This window comes from Cupressus sempervirens, chromosome 10 (assembly GCF_028749045.1).
Source record: "Cupressus sempervirens isolate cs-2001-9-10 chromosome 10, ASM2874904v1, whole genome shotgun sequence".
Lineage (NCBI taxonomy): Eukaryota > Viridiplantae > Streptophyta > Pinopsida > Cupressales > Cupressaceae > Cupressus > Cupressus sempervirens.
The window spans coordinates 640465096-640483980 of record NC_143127.1 but is presented as its reverse complement, the minus strand read 5'-3'; the positions used below and the strand labels follow the sequence as shown (position 1 = coordinate 640483980).

The window sequence follows — 18885 nt, the reverse complement described above, 5'->3', positions numbered from 1 at the left end:
TTGACCTCCATATGGTGCATTTAATAATTCAGCCTGTTACTCTTCCAAAGATTATAAATAAAAAAGAGTAAGTGATCAGAACACTCCCCTGATAATATTATAGGTTTACCTAGAATCCAAGAAGACTATTCAGACAATACTTCAGGTCCACTATGTGTTCCACACAGTATCAGGCTGCAAAACAAAACTACAACATAGATTTCTGCATGAAGATTGAGTAAATTAAAAATGCTTTCGCTAAAACCTAATATATCACCAACAGAAAAATGCTTGTTTTGGAAGTGCTCAATGATGTTTGTTGCAAAATTAGGGAAATGAAGCAAAAGTCAAGCAGGCTAAAAGGCAAATAAAGAGCAATCAAACGACAAGGATTTGCCTTGGGATATCCCAGAAGCTCTGTATATACAAGAAAAAGGAATACCTTTTACAAATCTTCTGGGATTCATCTTTCAACTCTGCAAACTCTTACCATTTCTACGCTAAGGCGACTGTCAGTTATTTGAATAAACTAATGATGTCTGTCTGTGGATATAACAAGTGTTGAGTCTCTGGAGGATGCCCCGCAAGCTCCAAAGAACTTAGTGCTAACCACATTTGGATTGTTGAAATCAGTAGGCAAGGACATCACTTGATCCCCATGAGATCATCACTTGAACCCCATGAAACCACCCACGGACTCATCTCTAGCAGCAAAATTCCACCCTCATGCATGGATGTGGCATCTTCAAATATTTATCCAAAATATAACAGGTTGGTCTGTTAGACTATTTAGTTTGTACATTAAACAGTTTTCATTTGTTTACGTGTCCGCAAGAATGGAAGTTGAAAGGTCTGCATTGTTTTTGTCTTTAGTAAAACTAAGAAGTATGGAATTCTTGATGTGTCTTATGCCACTACAACATGCAGAATCAAAGAAACAATATTCCAAAGTGGACTATCAAATTTCCAACTCTCTTAAACAAAGACATCACATATGCTAAAGATTGCAAGAAAAAATCATCGAGATGACTCTAAGGTTCATTCAAATTGTGGACTTAATTATAATGATGTGATATGCTGGTTTTACGATGCGACTTACACTAGTTCACTAAGATGCATCAACTTGACTTGCAAATGATATGGTCTCGCAATGTGCCATGAAAATTTTACGACTTCCACCTTGCAATGAACTTAAACTTGCAGCTCTAAACTACTAGTTCTATGCCAGGATGTAAGAACATGTGAATATCTTTGAGACTCTACTAGATATAGTCTTGTAATCATCTCCACTAACCTGGTGTAATCTTCTAAGGTATGCTTGAAAGATGTTCCAATCACTACTATTTCATCACCTCCATCTATAGTTGCAAATCAATGAGAAAGTACTAATTGAAGTTAAGCTTATGATTATGTCATTCGACCACTAAAGGCATACTCACAATCCGCAAGCAGCTAGTGGTTTGGTCTAAGTGAGTTCGATCAAAGAGGCGTCCACATCAAATCTAAACTACTTGTAGAAAATTCTCACACTAAATACTTGAAAACAAATTTTATTCTAAGTGAGAAATGCAACGAACCATGCAATACTCCAAGTGATCACAAATATCCAACATCAAACTCAACAATGAATAGAGAGCAATTTTAGTAGTATCTTGACGACAATTCTCCAACATAACTCCTCTACAAATGAAGAGAGCAAATCTTTATATAGGGAGCTCTATTAGAATGAATGGCCAAGATTGAACCAAAATCAATGGCCCAGGTTAATTCATCAAAGCCCTAATTAGGATTCAAAATTACCACTAACAAATATTACATGCTCATTCAATTACAAGTGAGCACCACCATCTCAGCCAATAAGAAAATTGCAATGCTCTTGTGGGCAAATGAGAAAAGAGGTTAGGTATAAACTTGTCGAAGAAGGTGCCAATCAGTGGGCCAATGATAAAATGTCACATAGACTTACAACAAGTCTTCTTTAAGAAGATAATTTTCTTTGACTTTTCATCCTTTTGTAAGTTCAATAAATCTAGACATGATATTATTGAGCTCCCCTACATGGACACTTGGCATGATTTGAATGGTTGAAGAAATAGGTGCCACCTCAACATGTTTATCCTATAGGCTTAATAGATACCTCTTGATGATGAGAAAATATTTCAACATTATCAAACCCTTAATTGTGACAGCTCATATTCACCAGTTGTTTTATCCTCATGTTGTCTTCTCTACCTTTGAAAATCTTCTCATTGCATTTGTTTAAATCACACACTTGAACTTGAAACCTTGATATGATCATGATGTCCTCATCTTGAAATCTCCTAATAGACATGCTTCCGAACTCATACTTGACCATGCACTTGTAGAAGTCGTGTGTGGCATGTAGTTTTTGATATTTTGATTGAGCTTGGATTTCCAAAAGAAATTCAAGTTTGCATGAGTTTCCCACCTTGATGCCTTTGGCTTAATCTTTGACTTGACAACACCTTGTCCGCTAGGTGATCACCTTAGGCTTACACTTTAACTTGAGACAACCTTGTCATCCTTGCTTGGATTTCAAACTCGAACCTCACCCCTTCATGCTTAGCTTCCATCCTCACCTCCTGCCACTTTTATCATGTCATACAATGCCATGTATTTGATTTTCAATTGACTTCTTGAGCTTGCCACACAACTGAAGGTAACATCAATTCTTAGTTCTAAACTAAATAAGCTTCAATAATGCAGTGAGTATGAACTCAAAAAACCTGGTAATGAGCTTAAATGACAGGGACTTCAGACTATTGGTTACTTAGAAAATCCTTGCAAATTCATACACCATCGTCAATTGATAGTATAAAACATTATGCCAACCTCTCCAAGACAATTTCACCTTGCTGTGATGAGAGACTAAGGACTGTAGACTACATAACTGCAACTTTATGAGCTTGCAAGGGTCCGATATGTGCTCAAATTGATACCATCTTAGTGTATCAGCACTACCAAAAGGATGCTATTCAAAATACTTGGTGGATCTAAGCTTGTTACAAGTCTATGACTAATAATCTCTGCAATCAATTATCTCTATATCTACTTCCCATGAAAATTGATGAAAATCTTCTTCCTTCATCATCCTTATGGATCGAATTTTCTGCAACAGCATTCTAATTTGTTTCTAAGAAATGATTTTGAGTGAGTTTGGGTGCTGACCGACACCCAAAGTAAATAATTTTGCTCTCCAAATGATCTTCCTCTTTAGGCCAGCTTGTCTTCATGTGATTGAATTCAAATAATCAAAATTTAATTCGCATATTGCCTCGTTCAATTCATCCTCTTCTTGCACACTAAAATTTATAATTTTGCATTAAGATTGAGCTCCCTCCATTAATTTCGATCCTCTATATGATCTCAAATTTCAAATTTTTCCTTATGTTTGGATTGAACCCCTTTTGAGGCCTAGGTGAGTGCAACTACTTATTAAATTTAAGCCTTTTCATGGTTAAGTTTGAGGCTTGTGGAGAGAAATCAAGGCCATAAGTTTAAATATCCAGACCTGTATGCATCAATAGTTCACTTCTCAATCAAAAGCGATCACACACATTTAAATTAAGGAGCCATACACTTGATTTATAAAGCCGTACGTTTGGAAATGAGGCCTAGATCATTAAATTGTGGGGCCATTCAACCCTTGGTTTTAAGGCCCGTACGCTTAGATCTTGAGACCATATGCTCAAATTTAGAGCCATAGTCATCAAATTTCAGCCCATAGGTTTGGTTTAGGTCCACAAACTAGAGATTTGGGCCTACGCACTAGGATTTCCATGCATTTGAATTTCAGGCATATAGAGGCAGATTTAGGGCCATGCATTAGATATTAAGGCCCATAGTTGCTAAATTGGCGAGCACACAACCAAATTTGGGGCCATTCATTTGAATTCAAGGCCCACACACTCAGACTTAGGGCTACACATTAGATATTAAGGCCCGTACATTAGCAATTTAGGTGCCATATGCTTGGGATTTGATGCCATACAATCAAATTTACGGCCCTAGATTTGAATTTAAGAGCCACATGTTTAAGGATTATGGCTCATGCTTATGGAAATGACGCTACACGCTTGGAATAAAGGCCATGCATTTGGGATTTAGGGCCTTACATTTAATTTGAGGCCTATCTGTTTAAAGGACCCAAGCCAATGCCTCCATGCAATGTTAAAATCAATGCCATTGGTACTTAAGTAGTGCTTACCTCACATAAAATGATGGGCCCCTTGACTAATTCAATCCACTTCTCTAACCATGCAGATTGCATCATTACTATAGCCCCATAATAATTTCGATGAGAGTTGGTCTTGAATTTTGGTTGAAATCTTGAGGTGGAAACCATTACTTAGGCAAAACCGCCATACACCAAATGGAAACCACTAGTAGGTTAGGCAGTCGCAAAAGGTTAAAATCCCAAAATGGAAACCAGTACACATTTAGACAAAACAGTCAAACGTCAAGTGGAAACCACTAAAGAGTTAGGTAATACCACCAATAAACAAGTGGAAACCACCACCAATTTAGGTAAAACCTCTATGCATCAAGTGGCATCTTACGCATTGTAACTGATCCCAAAGTGGATGTCATTCCAAAATTCTACATATATGCCTGATGTAAACAAACAAAACAGAAGAGAATTAAATCAGAGAATCTTAAATAAGAAAGAGTGGCAGAAAGTATTTTGAAGTTCTCAAGATTTTATAATTCTGTAAATGAGTAGATACTTATCATTATGAGTTCTATTTTTCGCAAACCTGAACATTACAGGATAAAAGTTTGTTTTTGAGGTGAAATTCTAAAACTGTTTGCGTGTGCATGTGTGGCCAAGCAAGCACAGGAATTCTTCTTTCACTTTATATTTCCATTGAATATATGCAACAGTTACACCAGAAAAATGAGCAGAGACTAATTGCTTAATAAGCCAGCTAGGGTCATTCACAGGATTTATTCTGAGGCACCATTCCAGACTTTCAGGTTTCGCAGAATATATTCTTGCTTTCATTTTCCAGTTACTTTGCTCATTCTCAACCTGTTACATCCCCATTTTTGCCTAATTTAAAAATTTCTCATATAGCCGTTGGGTTTCACGGAAAGTCAATTGACAAGTAAAATTAGTTATGATCATGTAAAATGGTAAGAAGGTTAATCGTTATGATGTTATTATATCATTATCTTGAAAAACAAAGAAGGTTCGATTACTCATTCATAGGAAGTGGAATAGCCGTTCTGATGGTTTATGAACAATAACTTGTTATAGAAATTACGATTTGAGGAATATAATATTTTTGGGGAAATTTCCTTATTGCAGTAACATAGTGAAGGAGGGGAAGCATTGCCGGGAAAGGATTTGGGCACGGGGGCACCACCTACCATTGAGCAACTAGGTATGAATCCTAAACCACCATGGTTAAGAGTAAATGGCTAGGCAAGCAAAAGCATACCTTGGACAACCATAAGCTAACAAGTTAAATTAGAACATTATAAGAAAACTCAATTAAGAAAGATTACCTTCATATTGTGGATGATCTCAGTGTACCTTGGAATTCTATCATGTCTTAATATAATAATATTGTGTCTATACTCATACTTGTGTGGGTATAAAATGTGTACGTACATACACACACAAACACATATGTGTGTGTATGTGAATCTCAATATTTGGCATATACATACATACATACATATATGTGTGTGTGCGTGCACACATATGTGGATGTGTGTGCGTGCACACATATGTGGATGTGTGTGTGCGTGCGCGCGCGCATATATATACATATTAAGTTACTCAAGCAAGCATGAATATAAAAGAATGGCATTAATATACTAAGGGATGGGTGTGGAGGATGTTGCCACCTTTATCTTTTTCATATTTTTCGATCTTGTCTATGGTCATTTTTTAATTGCTTGAACGACCACCTGTATCTGTATCTGCCACCTTATGGCATTGGACTATAGCATTCTTTTGATAGTTTTGAATTTAAAAGTCTTTGCAAAGTTTCTTGCCACCTCAGTCTTGGCATAACTAAGCACATCGTAGGTGATATGTGCTCATCTTGGCCGATGCCTTACTTTCATTTATACTCTTTGATCTTACTACTGAGGTACACACATATTTTTGCTCATTGTTCTAGCCATAGTTTGTAGACTCGAACTCGGAGAGTACTCGGCAAGCCCAACATTTTCAACTCGGCATATACTCGAGGAAAACTCGGCAACTCAAAAAGTACTAAAATTTAAAATCTCTTCAAGAAACTTTTTTTTTTTTGTAGAAAAGCATTTATAAAATGTATTAAATTAGTAATTGACATTTCAATAGAGAAAATGTATAGTTTTATAGCACTAAAATGATGTGAAAAATGCATATAATCCAATATTTTCCCTACATCAACATTTTTACCTGTGTTTTTTAACATCTATAAATACGTGAGAGTTAAACTTGAGAGTACTCAGCAACTCTAAGAGTACTCGGAGAGTTTGCAAACTATGGTTTTAGCATTCCAGATTTCTCTCAATATTACACCACCACATTTCATAATCGAGCTCATACAAGAGTGCTCGACAGTGGTATAGTTGATTGAGTCGAAGTTGTGTTACACATCGAATACCTTGAGATCTCGGGTGTCGGCATTATTGCAAATTCCATATAGAATAGACCGCCCAAGTTAGATCAGGTCATGTTTTATGTATTCCATCACATTTAATTTTCCTTTCTTTCCTGTACATGCCGATTCTTATCAGCTCAACCTCTTGTTTTTATCTTTTTGCAAGTACAGAGTCAAATGTGATAAATGTCCATAGTGACTTTATTGTTTCACCAATATGCTTTGTTTGGAAATAATGTTGTGTTGCATATACATATAATCCGATTGAAGGAGTACCATACAGGGATATAATCAATATATCTCTGAGATGGAATGTCTTTATGAATGAAATCAATACAGAAAGAAAATTATAATATCCTATGATGCCATAGGCCAAAAACAGCATGAAGCATGGCAAAGGAATAAGTATTCATGAATCCAAAAAATTTAATATGAATCTCCCGAGTAATGACCTTTATGGTCGAGCTAAAGGGAGGAAAGAGTGGGAAGAATCCTACAATGAAAGGAAAATATGATAAGTAATAACATTCAAGATTCAGTAACTAAGTCAACTCGTGGTAGTTCATTGTAATAGGTCATGGTGTCGAGTCGAGCGGTGGGGTAACATTCTAACACCAAGATGCTCAGTGGCTGAACAGTGGTGTCCCAGGCCAAATCTCAATATAGGGAGGGTCTTTCTCGATAGAGATTGTGTGGGGATACTTAAGGGTCCACGGTTGGGAGGTAAGCCCTTGGCAATGCGTCTCCTCTTCACGAAATGCCAATGCTTGAACAAGACAAAGATAGGATCTACATTCAAATATCTTCCACTAACGAGTATTTTATTTTTATGATATTGTAAATTCAAATTGAAGATATTGTTAATATTGTTTAATCAATTATTTCCTTCAATGCTTAGAAATCAGTTGACTTTTCAATTGAACATGAAATGTAACTGCATGCATGAGATAGGCTTACTTGATGATGGTTATAATTGACCTTCCTTCATGTGAATATAAATATGGAAGTATCTTTTATTTACAATTAATGATCATAATTTAAAATGGGAAAAAGAAGGTTGTTATAGTGGTTTTGTTGCCCTAAATGGCACTGGTTAGTAAGATACAATGGCATAACTATTGTACCCTAAGCGGTATATGTGGGCTAACCGAGGGTTTTGCAAATGTTTTCCTAAATGGATTTCAGTTTCGAAAATTCAAGGTATTGCATACTAAAAATTCCCAATTTAGTTTTATCTGATTATGCCATCAATCATTAGTTATGTAATCATTAATCTCTTTCATATGGACATGTTTAATAACTACTACAAATGCCTCTCCATGAATGTGAATTAGTAACTACATTTTATTGATTTGCTAGTTGTTAGCTAAGGACCGAAAAAGAGGATGTTACACAACCCCTTTTTGCACTATTACAAAGTAATTGGTAAAATACTTGCTTATTATTAACAGTGATCAATAGATTAATACATACAAATGGATAAACAATGTTTCCTTAGGAAACGATCGTAAAGAATAGAAACTTTTTATTCTAGTGAACAGTTAACTAATGACTAACTAAATATTAGAAACATTTTATTATTTGCAATAGATTACAAATAGATAACCATTAAATAATAATAGATAATAAAAGAAGCTATCTATTATCGCAATACCCTCCCTTAATGGTTAGTATATCCACTACAAGTTGTGCTCTGAAATTGACAAACTTATCTAGACCAAGAGGTTTGGTGAGAATGTGTGCACTCTAATCTGTTGTAGGAATATACTACAAGTCTATTGTTTCGTCTTCAACCAGCTATCATAAGTAGTCACAGTGAACATCCATATGCTCGGTTCATTCATGGAAGACTAGATTCCGTGCTAACTTGGTAATGCCTTCGTTATCAACAAACAAAGTGGTTGGTTATGCTAGTGACATCTGCACATCCCCAAGCATCTGACGAAGCCTGACATCTTTACAACATGCCTTAACTCTCCCTTTGTATCCAACCTCTATAGAGGAGAGAGAAATTGTCAGCTACTTCTTACTGGTCCATGTGACGGCATCAGCGCCCAAACTGAACACATATCCAGAAGTTGACTTTTTATTGTCAACAAAGCCTATCCAATCTGAATCTGTGAACCCACTAAGTTTAGGATTATAACTCCAAAAGTAAATAAGTCCATAATTTGCAGTGCCCTCCACATAATAAAGCACACACTTCATTGTCATCCAATGATGATGAGCTGTCATAAAACATGAGATGTAGTTGACTATGAGGTTGATCTCAAGTCTAGTAGCAGAGAGATAAATGAGGTTGCCTACTAGTTTTATGTATGTCGTATCATCAACTAGAGGAGAATCAGACTTGGTTGATAACTTCAGACCTTTCTCCATGGATGTAGATGCAAGCATAGATGTACTACTGGTAGAGTACTCTCCGAGTTGCAAAAACTGGCCAAGTTTTATAGCTTGGCAAGTTTTTACAACTTTTACTCGTGCCAAAAAATCGCCAAATTTTTGGCAAAATCTCGTTGAGTACTCCCTAAGTTTTTGTCAAAAACTCTGCAAGTTATTGTTAAAAACTCAATCATAGTTTTATAACAACTCTTGAAAGCAAATAACAACCCAAATTAATTTCATTTCTCATTTCTTCACGTGTGTTTTGTTGAGGGGAGAAAGTCTTCCAAACACTTGAAAACTGATTTCTATTGATTTGAGCAGAGTTTTTGAGGTGGATGACATCAATGATTTGGAGAGGCGGGTTGAAGAGAGGGTTGATTTAATCTCATACTGGATGATGTTGAGTTGAATGAGTAGTCATTGCTAGTGTCGGGAGAAGCTAGAGGCGAAGTTACATCCAAAATGGAGGACAAGCCATAGACTAAGTCAGACATACCGAGCAAGGAGGCACACTCATCCCTAGTGCAAACTTCTAGGACTAGACTCTATAGTGATACCTCTCCCTTAGTTTTTACAAGAGCTGAGAAGAGGAAGATGTAATTGGAATGATGTATTTACTTTTAGTTTTACACAAATTATTTACTATTTTGCTTCCTATCATCAACATTCCTCACGTGAATGCCGGTTTGTACCCACTTTGTGTTTAAATATATCTAGACTAAGCTTGTTCCTTTTTTGTTCTCATTTATTGGCTCATTGGATGCATCTTCTCATTTAATTTTACAAAAGAAATGCATTTCTTATTAAATTAGAGCAATTTTTTAAGTTCCTAAGTTTTGGCCAAAAATTGGCCTAATTTTTCCTGAATTTAATTTACATGCCTTGGAGAGTTTTCGGCTTTGACGAGTTTTCCAAATATGGATGCAGGTTTGCAATCCCAAATACAAAATTTGTCTAACAAAGCCTTGGCATATTTGAACTGAGAAATGAATATACCAGAAGATCAAAATGAGCCTACGATCAGTCATATCAAAGATTGGCATAAACTTTGTTTGATTTCGTGAATCAAAAATGTCGAACTGCCAGTGATGATCAAATCATCCATGTAAATGACCAAAAGGATGAAGTCATTGTCAGTAGTCTTGATGTACAAATTTGAGTCTGAAGAACTCCTCGAGAAACCTTGATCACTGAGGTACTTATCAATTTTCAAGTAATATGCCCTAGGGGCTTGCTTCAATCCATAGAGAGCTTTCACAAACCTAAGAACCTAATGTTCTTTACCAGCAACCATGAAGCCACAGACGCTAGAGAATTGAGTTGAACAAAATTACCCCCCATTATCTGTCCTAAAAGCAATAATAGATTTCCCAGACTCTTTTTAAAGAAACAATAATAGATTACTTTTTAAACTTCTAAAATATAGTAAACACATCTGATTTCTTTTTAAAGAAATACACTCACATCTTTCTACTAAAATCATCAACAAACAACAAAAAGTACTTGGACCCAAAACAGAAGGAGTAGCCATAGGGTCACAAATATCGGCATGAACAAGCTGAAGTACCTAAGAAGCGTGTCATGAATCACCAACAGGAAAAGGTGTGCAATGTTGTTCCCTAGCCTGACATGCATCACAAACTCCAAGCTAAATTTGAATCTCTAGCGAACCAAGGACAAGCTCTATCGAGCAAGCTGAGAGATAATGCACATTTAAGTGCCCATACTATTGATGACCAAGTGACCTAACAGAAGACTGTCGAGCAGCCATAGCTAGGTCTTGAGAATCACAAGAATCAAAAAGTCTGAAAAGACCATGATCCTCAAGGAAAACTGCAACAGCACACTGAGTATCCCTATTAGTAATGGTGCACTAATGTGAACTAAAGGTGATATCCAACCGTGGAGAGTGTTGCAGCATCTGACTAACTAGGAGTAGATTGAGTTCCATCCTTGGAGGATAGTACACATTGAAGAAAATGAGATTCCTCCCAACAAATTGAATTTGAATTTTGCCTTTGCCGACAACAGTGTACTCTTTCCCTCCACCAAAACTAACTAAATCTGAGAAAGGTTGGTAGTCAGTGAACCAGTCTTTGCACTAGCTGAAATGACGAGAAGCACCTGATTCAACGTATCAAGCAGAAGAGTTCACATGATCTACAGGTCTTTTAGCCATGAAGGTCTAAAAGGCAGATTATGTCTGCTTAGTGTGCTCTGCCCTGTTCACTTTGGGTTGCAAACCAGATTGCTTAGCTTGGACAACTAAACATTTTCGACATTCAACCTTCATGTGACCATATTTGTGGCAGTAGTTGCATTAAATGTTTTTTTTCTTGGAGCCTTCTGATGTTGGAGCAGAAGACTTTTACTCAGAAGACTGTTGTGAATGAGACTTGCCTTTATCCTTCAGAAAGAATTTAGAAGCAAGGGCTTTCTCTATGGAGGTGGAGTTGGGACTGCTACCGAACTGTTGTTTCCACCAATCTTGTTGAAGCAAAAGTGTGCAAAGATTTGTGAACTTCAAATCAACACCAGTAGAAGTGATGTTGAGGGTCTCGATGAAATGCTCGTAGGACTTGGGTAAACTTTTGAGGGTTATTACCACAATGTCTTCTTCCTCCATCTTGTGACCAATGGCGAGCAACTGATCATAGATATCCTGAGTTTTATTCAAGTGTTCCTCAAGCGATTTTCGCTCATCCATGACAATACCAAACAGAGTTCTTGAGAAAGAAGGCCATGCTTTTGTCTAAAGTCTCATGAAGTTCCTTGAGATGCTCCCATATCTTGACAGTTGTATTGTCTAATGGAATCTAGGGGAGCTAATCATCGGCTATTGTTAATTTGAGAATCATCACTGCCTCCTGATTATTCTGATCCCATTTATCCTAATCAGGATCGGTTGCAATCAAACACTGTGTAACACCCAAAACAATCTGAACAGTATTCTGATATTTAAAGATTGTTAGCATTCGTTGCTCCCATGTGTCATAATTCCGACCATTGAATTTTTTATTTACCTCGAGCAGAATATTAGTCAAAGATTTCATAGCACGTCTTCCAATGAAAAGTGTGAAAATTTGTGAAGACGCATACTTCAAGGCAAAATTTTGGAAGACCCAGAAAAAATGAAGAGGTACCCAGAATAGAGCTCAAAAAACCCAAAAGAATATAATATTTGATTTTGAATCCGTTGGCTTGAAAATTGAGGCACCCAGAAAAACGCACGATGACCCAATTGAGCTCTCAAAAAATCCACCAAGAATCTATAAAACAAATTTGACCCAATGCAGAAATTTCGGGTTTAGAACAAACAGCCTGGGCTGAAAAAAGCTTCAAAAATGGCAGAATTTGCAGGAAAATATTGCAATTACTGGGTGCCAATTAACAATAGAGGTTGGTAAAAAACCTAGGCACCTGTAATAGAGCAAAAAACGACCATGAAGAGGGTCGAAGATCAAAAAAAAGAACCGCCCAAAAAATTACAGATCATGGCCCAAGAATGTCATCAATATAGACACATGTTGGCAGAGATGAGGCCACAAAAATGGAGGAGCAGAATGCCACATGCTCAAACGAAATAGTAGACACACAAACCAGACAGGAAAAAAACGACCAGCAATGAAGAGAACAACACCCAGAAAAAACCTTATTTGGGTTTTCCATATCACAACCTTAAAAAGGATACACAGAAAAGAAAGAAAAAAAAGGAAAAATTTTCATTCGAAAATTTTCAAACAAACCAAAGATTTTTTGAGTATTGGCTCTGATACCATATCACAAAGCAATTGGTAAAATACTTGCTTATCATTAACAGTGATCAATAGATCAACATATACAAATGAATAAACGATATTTCCTTAGGAACAATCGTAAAGAATAAAAACATTCTGTTCTAGCTAACAGTTAACTAACAACTAACGAAATATTAGAAACATTTTAATATTTACAATAGATTACAAACAAATAACCATTAGATAGTAATAGCTAATAATAGAAGCTATCTATTATCGTAATATGCAGTTCTCTTTTGGTCCTTCTAAAATCATCAAACAGTTTAGCATAAGTTAGAGTTAAAATGTTTTTTAATGTTTTTGAATTTAAACACAAAATCATCAATAACTACATGAATAAGCTTTGCATTTAATTATATATCATTAAATTTTATTTTATGAGCTTTAATGACATATCTTCTATATTTTCCTTTCTTACAAACTATAACCATTTAAGTGTAAATATTCATAAAGAAAGCACTAAGTTGTTGATGTAAGTCTAAACCAACTAACTAGAAGTTCATTTTATCTACAACCTACGGTCCCTTTAAAACAATTGTCACATGACCTCTGAGTCACATCTTAATGGTAAATCAAGTATGAAAGTAGAACTTTCTAATCATACTAAGAATTTTATGCATGATGTATGATGTCTGATGAAGATGGTAGCTACGATAGAAATCTTTATCTCTAGAAATATGAATGCTATTACCGTTATTGTTACGTTCAGCTGAAAAAGACACTTATGTTTAAATTGTAATATTAAATGTAATGACGTGTAATTCGACATACAGAGGCATGGAAACTCAAAGAGTTGTTAGAGTATTTGCAATAAAGAGTCTCATTTTGGGAATTTGGAGAGACCTTCGGTTGGAATATGAAGAGTCTCTCCTTAAGTTATTTATATCGCATTAAGCAATAGGCATTGTACACTTGAATTCTATTATCAATAAACTAATAAGTTTTATTGTGTGGCTGGGTTTTTCCCTTCATTCTAGAAGGGTTTTCCAAGGATATTTTTGGTGTCTTCATTTCAGTTTTATCTTTTTCTTATTGCTAGTTATCTTCATTGTTTTTTAAGCTCTAGTTCTAACATGGTATCAAAGCCAAGTTCCATAACTGGAATAAATAGTCTCTTTGAGTTCCTTGTATCTATAGTTATTTGGCTTGATTTTGCTGGTTCTGTTTTTTCTCTAACAATGCTTGAAGAACTTATTTTTATTTGGTGTTGTATGAGATCCACTCTTTTATGTTTTGCGTTTATGGTGTTATCCGTATTTCCATCTACCATTTCCCATCACGTCTCCTCGATTTTTATGATGATTGGTTGATTTTCATATGGTGGTATTGCTTTATCTTCAGAGAGAACATTTGTATATACAACAACCAATCTCATGGAAAGTCTTATGTTGATCGACCATTCAGTTTTCATAATATTGAGAGGTTGTACGATATCTATGTCAATAGTTTCATTATTTTTTAATGGAAATCTTCTAATACTCAAGAATCATGGTATTTGTCTAGTGTGATATGTGTGTGTATTCAACCAGCATAAGTATGTGTGTGTATAGTTGGAAAAAAAATCTTGTGTTTTAATGATCAATTTCGGTGGTGTATTTCTGAGCAGTTTATATATGTGTGTGTGTGTGTGTGTGTACATATATATGTGTGTGTGTGTGTGTACATATATATATGTGTGTGTGTGTGTGTGTGTGTGTGTGTGTGTATTATGTGTATATATAGATATATACATAAACATATATATATATATATATATATATATATATGTGTGTGTGTGTGTATGTGTGTGTGTATATATATACATAGTTTTCCCTTGCTTCTAATCTGACCAGCTATTGTTAGATCTTCACCATAACGTTTTTTTTTTACTTGACAAAATTCTCCATCTCTTGGTATCATCGAAGCTTCCTTTGAATTTTTCTTGGACATGTGTAGAGCAGTATCGTTTCCTTGTACGTCATATTGAGATTCTATTTTTTTTGGGTGGCATAATATTGTTGAGTATTGTTGAGTCATCTATCAGAGCTCATTTTCTATTCGTCATTTTTTTATGCTCTCATGTTTTACATGGCAATTGTTCATGAGATCATGTAACTTCATAACGGCTTAAAGAATAATGTAGGATGTGTGTGGCATTATTTTTTTTGTGTTAAGATATCGCAGATTTTCTTTTTATTCTCTTAACGGCTTTTGTGTTTAGTGTCAAGTTTTTCAGACTTAATCAGTATTGGCGTGCAGATTTATAGTCAAGCCAATACTACCACAGCTCAGAGATTTTGTTGGCATAAGTTTAAGGCTCTTGTTAATTATTTTCTTTCTGTCACACTTAGCATTTTTCTGACCCTTTCTTGTTACCTCTCAAATTTTTCAGTGGGAGGTGTCATTTGTCTTCAGTATCGAAGATTCTTATGTGTCGTCTTTGAATTCATCAGTCTGATTTTATCAGATATTAGCAGTGTTTGGTCTTCACAATTTAGAAGTTGTTATGGTAAGGAGAAGTGTTGATGATGGATTATCATCGAAGGATCGAAGGGCAAATATGGAGAGATTATGGTCTTAGGCCATGTGAAAGATATAAGTATTTTATAGTGTTTATTTTCAGAATTTTATCTCTATATATCTCTTTATGAAAGATCAATTTAATCCCTATTGGTTGTAGGATGCAACAAGAATCATGAAATGGATATGTGGTTTACTGAATTGAATTAAAAATACATTACTTCATTCAGATATGAAGTTCATAAGGAGCTTTTTCTTCAGAGGGAGGCTTCATAATTAAGAGGGAATGCTTATGGAATCCCCTTCATTTTCATATATGCTTTTAATGCTTGCAATATTTGTGGAATTTGACGCTTAAATGGAACTAAGTCTTGTTTTTTTATGTCTATTTCTATTCATGTGAAATCAACAATAAAATTGTAAGAATCAGCTATGATAACTCTTTCACTATGCGATACTGAACATCGTGTTGAGAGAGTCATGATGTCATCACGTTGAGAGATTCCGTGATGGGAGTTGGATGTCATGTTAAGAGATTCCATGATAGTTCACATTGAGAGGGTCCATGAATAAAGACTTAGCTGCAAGTCTTGCAAATCTTTTCATGTTGAGTGATTCCATGAATATGAGTAATTGTTACGGAGTTTCATGTTGAGTGATTCCATTAATATGAGTAATTGTTACAGGTTTTCACGTTGAGTGATTCCATGAATAGAGTAATTGTTATAGGGTTTCATGTTGAGTGATTCCATGAATATAAGTAATTGTTACAGGTTTTCATGTTAAGTGATTCTATGAATATGAGTAATTGTTACAGGGTCTCATGTTGAGTGATTCCATGAATATGATTGATTATTACAGGTTTTTATGAATCTTATAGGATATATGGGATGAGATTTTATCATCAACATTTTGATTGCAGTCTTGTGTGATTGTTCAACTAAAGATCTCTCTCTAGCTAAGAGGGAGTGTTGAAGATGGTAGCTACAATAGAGATCTCTCTCTAGAAATATGAACGCTATTACTGTTTTTGCTACATTCAACTGAAAAAGACACTTATGTTTAAATTGTAATATTAAATGTAATGACATGTGTCATTCGACATGCATTAAGGCATGAAAACTCAAAGAGTTGTTATTGAAATTGTAATAAAAAGTCTCATTTTGGGAATATGGAGAGACCTTTGATTGGAATGTGAAGAGTCTCTCCTTAAGTTATTTATATCGCATTAGGCAATAGGCATTGTACACTTGAATTCTATTATCAATAAAATTATAAGTTTTGTTGTGTGGTTGGGTCTTTCCCTTCATTTCTTATTGCTGGTTATCTTCATTGTTTTCTGAGCTCTAGTTTTAACAATGTCATCCTATGAAGAAAAAGAATTTGTTGTCTTTAGCAACTACAATGAAATCAGACTATCAGTTCTGATTAAGAATAGTGTAATGAAAGTAAATTCAGTTAAAAACAGATATAAAACTGAGTACATAGGATTATGAGGATGATAAATTGGTTTAAATGCATTTCAAAAACATATCAAGATGTAAGGAACATTTAGTAGTCATAAAAATGATGAATGTAGATCTTCAAAAGTTATGTAATCTCTAGTATGGGCATTTGGATTTCCATAGTTAGGTATGTTGTGGTAAATCGATGTTGTTGTAGTTGTATCAAAAAACGAAGATGAAAGCTCCTTATATAGATTTACAAAGACGATGTTTTGAAAATAAACAATCGTGAACTAACAATGAAAATAGAAACTACCTAATAAACTAAAGACTAACTAAGATGGCCATTAATAAAACATTATAATATTCTAATACCCTCCCTTAATGGTCATTGTCTTACTACTATCTTTTGGTCACAAATTCATCAAAACATTTTGCTACTGTCAAGACCCTCCCTAGATCTGCAAAATGTAAATGAAGAACAAGCCAAAAATTATCTAAAAAATAATACTGAAGAATGCCCCCTTCTTTGGAATGCTCTGCAAAATGAGACAAGAGGGTGCCACTGACTCTAGCATTGAGATGAGTAAGTCTGCCACTAACCCTCCCAGAATCAGCATAACACAAAAATCATCACAAAACTCCAACCTGATGTTGTATAATGAAGTTGTCCTTCCTTGGAGACAGAAACAAACACTAAGAACAACTAGTGCAGTTTTGGGGAAAAGTTGGCAAACTCTCCAAACTTTGCAAATAAGCATGGTGCCCCAAAACAAATTGCAAAAAGACAATTTTTTAGGAGAAAATTTGAGAAAACCGAACACGATTTTTGAGGTGAAAAATCAATCAAAACCAAACAATACAAAGCTTCTTTTTTGAGGAAAAACAGTAAAACCCAACAAATAATTTTTGAAGAAAAAATTATAAACCCACCAAGGGATCCCACGCAACTTTGTGAATTACAAAATTAGATAATTTTCGAGGGAAAATTTATAAAAACCCATCAGAATTTTTTTAATGGCAAAAAACACGAGACTCACATGGTAAACCAGCACATGCAAGTACATGCGAGTACATGCAACCCTAAAAAATAAAGACTTTTGTTGCAACCAAGAAATCATGAGATCAAAAACCCTTAGCCAAGCTTGTGATTTTTAGCAAAAATCCTCGAAGACAAACAACAAAAGTTTCATAAAATACCTCTAACGACTTTTATTTCCAAAAATTGAAAAGCAAATTTCTAGAAAAATTTCCAAAACAAAAGAGGCTCAAATTTTCCTCAAAAATCTACCAAATTGTATGAAATCCCATCAACCTGCTCTGATACCATGTGACGGTAAATCAATGTTGTCATAGTTGTATTAAACAAAGGAGATGAAAGCTCCTTATATAGATTTACAAAGGCGATGTTTCTAAAAGAAACAATCGTGAACTAAAGACGGAAATAGAAACTAACTAATAAACTGAAGACTAACTAGGATGACCATTAATGAAACATGATTTTGATAAGGTGGTCTTGTGAATGAAAGGTATGTACACAAACAACCAACATTTGGAAAGGAGAATGACTTTGTAAAGCATGGATAATGGGGAAGCAAAATCATCAAAGGTTTCCACATCAATCAAGTTGGATGGCTAATCAGATTTTGCACTTGATTCATTATGATATTTTTGAATTTTTTAGATGTCCTTATACACAAAGGGGGAATAGATATTTTGTACTACTCTTATATGACATGGGTAAATCAAATCTGTTTTCTAGAGTTATTGCGTTAATAAACCTAGTTGAGAAACAATTCAGCATGACAATATTGACTTTTAGACCAGATTGTAAAAGTAAATAAAACAAGTAAATTATGCTTGGTCAACAATTTTTGTAAACCATCAACTTTTGCAGAAGCAACTAAGATAGCAGAATGAAGAGATGCTACAAGGAGTGGGTTTGTATCACCATAAAAAACAAGACCTAGAATCTTTTAGAATGCCCACATAAAAGCAAAACCCATTGGGAGAACATGGGTTAATAGGGTGAAGCAAAGGCAAATGGATTCATAAATAAGTACAAAGCATGATTTGTAACCAAAAGGTATGCACAAAAAGATGGCATAGATTGTAGGAAGATTTTTGCTCCTAGAACTAAGTGGGGCATAGTGA

The 18885-nt window shown here is 35.0% G+C and overlaps 1 protein-coding gene across 1 annotated transcript in view; it reads right to left on the bottom strand.

Annotated features, from left to right (window-relative positions):
• Positions 1-18885, bottom strand: part of LOC149535466 (DNA repair REX1-B protein) — a 77036-nt gene that overhangs the window by 54356 nt on the left and 3795 nt on the right. The window lies entirely within an intron of this gene.